Source organism: Orycteropus afer, unplaced genomic scaffold, assembly GCF_000298275.1.
Source record: "Orycteropus afer afer isolate SDZICR_OR568_19922 unplaced genomic scaffold, OryAfe1.0 scaffold00054, whole genome shotgun sequence".
In the NCBI taxonomy this organism is placed as follows: domain Eukaryota; kingdom Metazoa; phylum Chordata; class Mammalia; order Tubulidentata; family Orycteropodidae; genus Orycteropus; species Orycteropus afer.
The window spans coordinates 10,559,295-10,567,456 of record NW_006921641.1 but is presented as its reverse complement, the minus strand read 5'-3'; positions in this window follow the sequence as shown (position 1 = coordinate 10,567,456).

Below are 8,162 nucleotides of genomic sequence, written 5' to 3'. Positions count from 1 at the left end.
GGCAAGATACTGATGGTGGGAGGAAAGGACGGGTCTGATGGGTGTGTCCTGAGAGGAAAGGCTGAGAATTACTGATGCCTGGGGTGCAGAGGGAGTCCCTGGTGGTACAAACTGAAAGGTTGGAGATTGGAGTCCACCCAAAGGTACCTCAGAAGAAAGGGCTGGTGATCACCTTCCAAAAACATCATCAATTGATGCGTGGAAAATTAAATTGCTCTGTAAATTTTCACCCAAATCACAATAAAAATTTAAAAAAAAATCAGCCATTGAAAATCCTATGGATCACAGTTCTATTCTGACACACATGGGGTCACCATGAGTCTGAGCTGACTTCATGGCAACTGGTTTCGGAGATGCGGATGGTGGATGGGAGATGCGGATGGTGGGTGGGCTCAAATTCCAGGCCTAGGGGCAGAAATGAAAGCTTTGAAATGAAAGCTAAATTAGGAGAATGAAGTGGACAGAAGAGGGTACAAAGTTTATTCCTCTGCCCCTGAATGAGATTACACCTGGGCTATTACCCTCTCCTGTCTTTAAGACCTCCAGAAGGGGCAAGGCAGCCCAGAGCCAGCCTTGTATGTGGTACCTATTACACGACAAATTCATCCACAGATACAAAATTCACCACTGTTAGGTACAGCTCAGGAACTGTTTATTGCATACTGATGTGTCAGGAACTATGTTGGCTGCTTTCATACATATATTATTTAATCCTTGCAACCTCTAAAATGTTATAGGTAAAGAAACTGAAGTTCAGGGAGGTTAAGTATCTTGCAGAATGTCCAGAGGCAAAGTGAGGAATAGGACCAGATCTGTTTGACTCCCAAGCCCACACCATAGCTTTCAACTTTATTTAATAACAAATCATCAAATCCAAATGGCATGAGAAGTTCTCTCCTACCCTCACCTGAGTTGGATCCAATGGAAGGACCATGTAAGTAGGTTGGATCTGCTCTCAACCCAGCCTCGAGAGAGATCACCCATCCTCTGGTGCCGGTAGTAGCCTTCCAGGTACTGGGGTGGGGAGTGTTTGCCTTCTGTTAATGAAAAGAAATAGATGTGATAATAAATAAATGCCCAACCCAGTGCTGTAATAGGTGTCCTTAACAATAAGGCTCTGTGTTTATTCTCAGCTGGGGGTTGTATTCATTGGCTGTAGTCACTGCTCAGGAGCCCCTGGGTATGTCAGCTAGGGTGGGAGCCCTAAGCACACTAACCAGGGAAAGGGGGTTAAACTTTCTGCCTTTCTGCCTCAAAGTCCCAGAATTCACCTGGAGGAGGCCCCTGGAACACCAGGTTCCAGAGTCCATGGGACAGTGGAGTCCTGTGCTTGGCATCAGGAAACTGGTGTCTAGTCCCAGCTTTGCCTCTACCACCCTGGGTGATCTAAGGCAAGGCCATTTCCCTATCAGGGATTCATTTTCCTCATTTCTATGATGGCAGGGGTGGGGGTTGTACCAAAGGAGCTTCTCAGGTTCCTTCCAACTCTGACATCACATGACCCTGTAGGCACTGTTCCTTCCAGAGTTGCTTTATGCTCCTTGTGCTAAAACATAGGGGGAGACCCTGTACTGGGGGTGCTGGTGGTGGTGAGGAGGTGCTGAAGCAGAGAAATGACTTTCCTTCCAGAGCCCCTCATTGGTGGATGGAAGACCTCAGAGATCTAAGAGCCCAATCTCTCCCTCCATGATGTGGTTGGACTGCCATTCTGCCTCAGCTTCCTGGAACCCTTTCTTTCTTTCCCACTTTCTCTAGCCCTTGCGTATATGGGATTTCCCAGATTACAAGACATTTTCAGAAACATTATCCCATTCAAAACATTTTCACAACCCTGTGAGATAGTCAAAGAAAGGAATGCAATGCTTTTGAGCACCAACCGGGTCAAGCCCTTCCCAGATTATTTCAGTGAATCTTCTCCCATACTCACCAGAAAATCTTTGGGGAATTTAAAAAAAGAAAGAAACGCTGTTCAATTCCAACTCACAGTAACCCTATAGGACATAGTCAATTCCAACTCATAGTAATCCTATAGGACAGAGTAGAACTGCCCTATAGGGTTTCCAAGCCTGTAATCTATGGACACACTCTGCCACATCTTTCTCCCACAGAAGGGCTGTTGGGTTCAAACTGTCGATCTTTTGGTTACCAGTCATGTGCTGTGACCACTGCACCGGGGCTCTTTTAGGAATAAAGCACTATCTATTTATTTATGCTTTGGGAATAAGGCTGAGCATAAGTAAATAGACAGTGGATGGATATATAGATAGATATACATACATGCATAATCCTTACCACAGTCCTGAGATCTTAGTGCTGTTATCATCTCCATGGCACAAGGGAGGAAAGTGAGGCTCAGAGGGGTCTCGTAACTGCCCAGGTCCCTCTGCTGTCACGTGGCAGCACAGATTAGCATTCTTAGCCCCACTTTGCAAATGAATAAACTGAGGTGTATAGAGACTGAGTAACTTTCTCAAGGTTATTTATGCAGCTCTGAGTGGCAGAGCCAGAAATCAAACCTTGGCCATTTGCTGACAAATCTAAGCCTGTTTCTGGACACATCACAGCTGCCTCAAAAGAAAAATCATCCTTTCCTTCCTTCCTTCTTCCTTCCCTCGCATCCTTTCTCCCTTGCTTCCTTCTTTCCAGGAACATCCCTATCCTCTCAAGTGCTCACATGTCCTGGGCAGGAAATCACATGATGTACTCACTTGTGAAGATAACAGAGCCTAGGCTTTGCATATGTTTAGAGATCTTGGTGGTGGTGGTGGAGAGTTGTGATCAGACAACAATGCTGGTGTGCTAGCCCCATGCAGCAGCTCATGTGCCCAGAGACCCACAGCAGCTGCCACATAGCTGCCACACTAGACTGGGGTGCCCAGGGTGGTGTATACTGAGCATGAGGGCATTTAGTAAGGGTCTGGCAGTTTCTGGCCCAGCTCTGTGTGGGTCATCCTTGGGCTGTCTGGCTGAGTCTTTGCAGATCTGCCCTCTCCATCTGAGCATGACCCAGACAGTTGGAGTGCAGGAGCTGCCCAGGACAGAGCACAGGACGCAGACTCCCCCTCTTTGGGGCACCTGCATTCCTCTGCTTCCCCTCACCGGCCCTGCTGTCATCCGTCCCTACCTCTCTCCTGAACTGTGGCAGCAGCTGTCTCCTCCACCAAGGGCTCTTCCAGCTCCCACTTATCCTTATCCTCTACTCTACCATAGGGTGATCAGCTTAAAGTCTGATGTTCCAACTTCAGGCTACAGCCCAGTCCCCTTGGTCATGGGGGAACCCCCCCCCCCGAAGGTATTCATCAAAATCAAAATTGTTTGGAAAACTTGAGCTTAAAGCATAACCCAGGTCACATCTTCCCTCTTTTCAAAACATCATCAACAGCATCTCTGGAGAGTCGTAATTGCTTCAGATCTCCCTATCTGTGTGTGTAGGGGGTGGCATGTTTTGGAAAATGTATGGAAGTATAAAATGTGTAAAGTGCACAAATTGTGTATACAACCCCATATATTTTCACAAAATGAACACACCTGTGTAAGTGTTATTCAGGCCAAGAAAACAAACTTGGTCAGCACTGGAGGCCACTCAGGCCTTGTAGTCTCTACCTGCCCCATCACCCCTGTGCAAAGGCAACCACTATCCTGACTTCTAGCACCATAGATTTGTTTTGCCAGCTTTTAAAAATAAACTATACAATAATATACTATTATTTTGTGTCTGGCTTCTTTTGCTCAACATTATGTGTACTATGTGTGTGTATGTTGTTGTTGTTGTTAGGTGCCATTGAGTCAGTTCTGACTCATAGCAACCTCATGTACAATGGAATGAAACACTGCCCAGTCCTGCACCATCCTCACAATCATTTCTATGTTTGAGCCCATTGGTGCAGTCACTGTGTCAATCCACCTTGTTACAGGTCTTTCTCTTTGTCCATGACCCTCTACTTTACCAAGCATGACATCCTTTTCCAGAGACTGGTCTCACCTGATAACATGACCAAAGTATAGGTACGAGAGATGAAGTCTTGCTTCTAAGGAGCATTCTGCTTGTACTTCTTCCAAGATAGATGTGCTATGTGCTGATTCTTCTGGCAATCCATGGTGTATTAAAAAATTGCTAACAACATATATATGTATAAAGAAAGCAATGCATATATGTATGTGTGTGTGTATATATATATATATATATATATATATATATATAATCTGTCCTATTCCCCTTTTTCTTGTTGATATATTTAAAATAAAAACCCAAACATCATGATATTTCATCTCTATGTCCTTTATTATGCATCTCTAAAAAATATTGATGTTATCAATTGTTATAAACAATTCCATCATCCTACTTAATAAGATTAGAAATAATTGCTGGGTATCATGTAATAAAAAGAAAAAAGCCCCACTGCCATTGAGTCGTTTCCAACTCATAGTGACCCCCACTGGGTTTCTGAGGCTGTAAATCTTTACAATCCATATTAAAAATTCCCAACTTTTTTAAAAAATAAATTTAAAAGGAAGAAATTGTGTAATTTATAAAAGAAATGAACAGACACAGGTTTAGCTCTGACTCCACACTTCTCTTGCTTTCTTTCCTCTCCCTGACCTCCTCCTGGAGATAACTGTGCTCCTAAAGTTGGTGTCTATTAGCATTGCCTTGGGAATTAACTCCAAATCCCTCCAAAATCTTCCACAATAGATTCCCATGTTGACACAAAACTCACATCTGGTTTCTGATGTCCCTTTACAACTTCTACCATGCAGCTCCAGTCTCTCTTTAACAGTTTCCTTGAAGTGTTGGCGGTATTTTTTTCAGATAGTGCTGTCTTCCTTGAGCTAAGGTCAAATCCATCTCCTCCAATATCAGCATCCATCCTTAGTCCTAGCTTTGTCCTTTGTTGTTATTGTTGTTAGGTGCCGTCGAGTCATCTCTGACTCATAGAGAACCTCTGCACAGCAGAATGAAACACTGTCCGGTCCTGTGCTAGCCTCATGATCCTTGCTACACCTGAGCCCATTGTTGTAGCCACTGTGTCAATCCATCTTATTCAGGGCCTTTGTCCTTTGGGGCCATGCCAAAGAAGCCTACCTCTTTCCACAGGGAACACCTTCAGATATTAGAGACAGGTCAGGACCATTCCATCCCTACCCTCTACCCACACAGACTCTAATTTTTAGATCATTCTCCTGGTCTAAATCAATCCAATCAATGTACTCTTGCCACCTCATACCATACTTTCTGGGCCCTCCAAATGCTATCAGCCCTGCAACCTCCCCACCATCACCTGTCAAGATCCTATAAGACTCCTGAGGCCAACGTCACTGCCACCAGCTACCTGCACGAGGCCTTTTCTGATGCACTTGCTGTGGTATGCTTTCACCCTCTGCAGTAACCAGAGCACCCTGGTAGCTGCCTTGTGGTGTTTATTGTGTTCTGACTTATTTTAAAGTTATTTGAGAACCTGTCTCATCCCTCACCAGATTCCAAATTCTTTGAGGACAGACACCTTCTTACCTGTCTTTGTTTTTCTTGAAATGTCTAGCAAACAGAAGGTGCTCTTTATGTGTTCACTGATGGATTACTCAGGGTCCTTTTAGTTGTAAGTGACAGATACCCAACTTGGACAGGTTTACACAAAAAAGGGAATTTCTTGGCTCATGTAACTGGAAAGATGAGGATTTCAACCACTTGTAGCATGATTTGGTTCAGGTGATTAAACAATGTCATCAGAAATTCGTTGCTCTCCATTGCTTGGCTCTACTTCCCTCTGGGTTGGCGTTATGCCCAGTAGCCTCTCCCCAAGTACTAGCAAACAGCTCAGTCTGCCAGTGAAGAAAGAAAGCTTCTTTCCCAAGGGTTTCAGCCAAAGTCTCAGGTCTGATTCTCATAGTCCAGTCTTGGATTATCCATATGCTCAAACCTGAACAAATCAATGACTGTAGCCAGGGAAGTAAGGTATTCTGATTGGCCAGGACTGGATCATGTGTCAACTACAGACCATCTCTACCCATGCAGACACATCACCCACACAAGGTTTCATTTGATCCTCTCAACAACATGTACTGTGAATAGGACCCACATTACTGGCCCCATTTTCCAGAGACAGAAACTGAGGCTCTGGTAAGTTAAATCACAGGTTTAAGGTCACACAGAATTTGTGTGCAGAGCAGTAGTGTAGCAGGTCTTCTGAGGCCCCATCTGCTTGTCCTTCTGCTTTTCTCCTCCATGACACTGGGCCAATTGTTTTTAGGTGCCGTCAGATCATTTCCAACTCATAGTGATGCTATCACAGCAGAACAAAACACTGTCTGATCCGCGCCAGCTCCATGATCCTTGCTATACTTGAGCCCATTGTCAAAGCCACTGTGTTAACCCATCTTGTTGAAGGCCTTCCCCTCTTTTGTCGACCCTCCACCTTACCAAGCATGACATCCTTCTCCAGGGAATGGTCTCTTCTGACAACATGACAAAAGTAGGTGAGACCAAGTCTGGCCATTCTCTCCTCTAAGGAGCATTCCGGCTGCACTTCTTCCAGGACAGATCTGTTAGTTCTTTTAACAGTCCATGGTACTTTCAGCATTCTTCACCAGCACCACAACTCAAAAGCATCAACTCTTCTTCAGTCTTCCTTATTCATTGTCCAGCTCTCACATGCATATGAGGCGATTGGAAATATCATGGCCTGTGTCAGGCGCACCTTAGTCCTCAAGGAGACATCCTTGCTCCTCAGCACTTGAAAGAGTTCCTTCACAGCCGACCTGCCCAGTGCTACACGTCATCTAATGTCCTGACTGCTGCTTCCATTGGTGTCAATTGTAGAACCAAGCAATGTCCAATAGGGGATACTAATGTGAGTATCGGTGTTTGATTACTCAATAAACAAGGTAAGCACAGGCTTACTTGTGCTTACTTACTAATCTGTAGTGAACAATTCCACATTTTTCCATATCAAAGATTCTGCTTCCGAGTATGACTGGCATCTCTCTCTCTCCCAACTCTACCACACCTTCCTACAGAATCAAATCAATGTCTCTTTTCAAATTTACAATTCCTGACAGGGATGGAACACCCAGTAAGCAAGGTAAACATGGGCTTATTTGTGCTTACTTACTAATCTGTAATGAACAGTTTCACAGATGTGGTGAAACCCATGTGAAACTGTTCACTATAGATTATTTAGTAAGCACAAGCCCATGCTTACCTCATTTGGTAATTCACTCCTGGTGAGGATTCATTATCTCCCTCTTGGTGTACCGAGACTCTGGGGCCAGAATGCCTGTGTTCAAATCCCAGCTCTGTTGCAGTTTAGCTTTGGAACTTTGAGTGAGTTACTCAATCTCTCTTGACTTCAGTTTCCCTCATCTGTTGAGTGGGAATAATAATTGTAACTTCCTGACAAATAAGTGTGTATTAAGTGAGTTAATATATATGATTCAATTAAAACAATGTCTGGTGCAAGGTAAGCTCCATAAAAGGTTTTTATAGATGTCACCATCATTATTGCCTCATGCCCTCACTATTTTGTGTGTTACTCATTCTTCTCAGCTAGACTGTAAGTTGCCTGAGGCTTCCAGCATCTCTTATGCCTGCCTGTCCCCAGTAAGTGCTCAGTAAATCTCTGGGGCCAGGCTGAGGGATGGTTGTGAGACCCTGCCAGGATCTTGGGCTCAGAGCAGATTAGAAATAGATGGAGCTTCCTGGAGCTCCTGGCCTGGATGCAGATCAGGAGGGGGAGCCTTAGATTGTGCCTGAAGAGCCCTTTCCCTCTTGACTTCCACGATCCTCATAGCAGGAAGGGTGGGAGAGATGTATTTCAAAGTGGGACTGGGAGATGCCTGACAGAAAACTGGTCCTGGATGGAGGAGTGGTGGGGACAGAGTTTTCCTCCTTTAGGATGTCTGTGTCTCCCCTATCCTAACGACAGACCCTGGTAGCAGATCTGCTGGGTTTCAGAGCCAGTTGTTAGAGATGGTCCAATCCAGCTTGTTGGTAGCAGATGAAGATACAGAGGCTCGGAAGTGTCAAGGGTTTGGCTAAGGCCACACAGCTGGCCATAGCAGAGACACCCTCACACCTCCATTTACCAACTCCAAGGCCAACCCTGTGCTCTTCTTGTGCAGATCTTCAATCCAGAAGAAGTAAAGGACGTTGTCTTGTTCCACTTCTC